Raw genomic sequence first — 2500 nt, 5'->3', positions numbered from 1 at the left:
GCTCACCCCGCACGCCCCCGCACACCCCCGCGCCCCCACTCCCCTCGCACACGCCAAGCCCCATCCTATGCTATGTGCGATACATGTCCTACCAACAGCATATCAAAAGTGTTGGATGTTACCTCCATAAAAAAAACATCATACCCAATGCCTATGAAACGTGAGTACACGTATAAAGCCTTGAAGGTTAGCCCCTACAACAATTCATCACACCTAACATCCGTGGAAAGTAAGAACGTGTATAAAGCCTTGGACTATAAAAATATCATCAAACCCAATACCCGTGAAAAGTGAATGTTCATTTTTAATGCTTTTTTTTTTTTTTTGGAACTAAGAAAAGAGTGACACCCGTCAAATTTAACTATTTTTTCTTTTGCTTGTCTAAAACAATAAAATGAAGAGTTTTGATACTAGAGCAAGTACATTACACTAAGACACCAACCATGACCGCGTTTTTACAACCATCACCCATTAATTGTGAAAGTACATGTGGAGTGGTCGGTTTGTTGTAATATTTTTTTTGGGAACTAAGCAACATGAAAGAATGATTCCCACAAAATTTCAGATTTTTTTGACCACTCTAGCTATTTTTTCTAATTTCTTATTATTTAATATTTAAAAATTCATTAAAAAAAATTGGTTGGTCGAAAAATTATGAAACTTGATTTCTAGATCCATTGGAATGTCCAATTCATGAATCAATTGAGTTCATGGAAAAAAACATTCTAAAACTTGAGATATTTGACCGTATGACCGCTCAGAAAAATCGTATCTAGGCCTGGCAGACCAAAAATGCCTCAAAATGTACTATATAGGGGGGTGACTAGTCTGCATGGGCTGGGCACGGGGGTACCCCCTATATCTTCCGCCACCCCCACGCCCCAAGCACTATGCGCCGCACAGGGGCATATGCTTGGGGCGTCGGGGTGGTGGTCGGAGGCCGAGGGCGGTTGACGGCGGGGGTGCGGTGGCGGAACGCGCACGGTGGGGCAGTGTCGGAACGTTCCCGTGCGCTCGCCAGCCCCACCCCGCCCCACCCGCGTGCGCCCCGCCCGCTTGCCCCCGTGCGCTCGCCCGCCCCGCCACGCCCTCATGCTCCAGCGCGCGCGCGCGCGCCCCGTCCCGCCCCGCCCGCGTGCTCCCGCGCGCGCGCGCCCCCGCCCCGCCCCGCCAGCGTTCGCCCCGCGCGCGCGCGCCCCCCGCCCCGCCCCGCCAGCGTGCTCCCGCGAGCGCGCGCCCCCCGCCCCGCCCCGCCAGCGTGCTCCCGCGAGCGCGCGCCCCCCGCCCCGCCCCGCCAGCGTGCTCCCGCGAGCGCGCGCCCCGTCCCGCCCCGCCCGCGCTCTGCTGCGCGCGCGCCCGTGCCTGCGCCCCATCCATCACCCATTAATTGTGAAAGTACATGTGGAGTGGTCAGTTTGTTGTAAATTTTTTTCTGGGAGCTAAGCAACATGAAAGAATGATTACCACAAAATTTCAGATTTTTTTGACCACTCTAGCTATTTTTTCTAATTTCTTATTATTTAATATTTAAAAATTCATTAAAAAAAATTGGTTGGTTGAAAAATTATGAAACTTGATTTCTAGATCCATTAGAATGTCCAATTCATGAATCAATTGAGTTCATGGAAAAAAACATTCTAAAACTTGAGATATTTGACCGTATGACCGCTCAGAAAAATCGTATCTAGGCCTGGCAGACCAAAAATGCCTCAAAATGTACTATATAGGGGGGTGACTAGTCTGCATGGGCTGGGCACGGGGGTACCCCTATATCTTCCGCCACCCCCACGCCCCAAGCACTATGCGCCGCACATGGGCATATGCTTGGGGCGTTGGGGTGGTGGTCGGCGGACGAGGGTGGTTGACGGTGGCGGTGCGGTGGCGAAACTTGCGCGGTGAGGCCGTGTTGGGTGCGCCTTTGGGCGTGCGACATGAGCCTTGTTGAGAATGGAATGTTGCGATGTTGCCTTGTAACTTGGGCTGGCTTGAGGATGGTTGATGGCTGGTACGATGATGAAACATGCAAGGTGGGGTGGAGTCGGGTGCCTTCGGGCGTGCGACATGAACCTCGTTGAGTGTGTGACGTTGTGGTGATGCTTGGCCAGCCTTGGGCCAGCCCTATGTTTTGAAGGCGTGTGGTGCCAGAACATGTTCGGCTGGTCGGAATCGGGTGCCTTTGGGCGTGCGACATGAGCCTCGTTGAGCACGGAATGTTGCGATGTTGCCTTCTAACTGGGAATCTCTGGTGTGAGGACTGTGGATGGCTGCTGGTACGATGATGAAACATGCAAGGTGGGGTGGAGCCGGGTGCCTTCGGGCGTGCGGCATGAACCTCGTTGAGTGTGGGACGTTGTTGTGGTATGCCTCCCTTCCTTGGGCTAGCCCTATGTTTTGAAGGCTGCGTGGTGGCGGAACATGCTTTCTGAGGCGGTGTCAAATGACTTTGGGCGTGCGACATGAGACTTGTTGAGCATGGAATGTGGCCTTCTAACTTGGGCTG

Source organism: Cucurbita pepo, unplaced genomic scaffold (genome assembly GCF_057944985.1).
Source record: "Cucurbita pepo subsp. pepo isolate OVF unplaced genomic scaffold, ASM5794498v1 scafford_9, whole genome shotgun sequence".
In the NCBI taxonomy this organism is placed as follows: domain Eukaryota; kingdom Viridiplantae; phylum Streptophyta; class Magnoliopsida; order Cucurbitales; family Cucurbitaceae; genus Cucurbita; species Cucurbita pepo.
Note: the sequence above shows the minus strand (reverse complement) of the source record.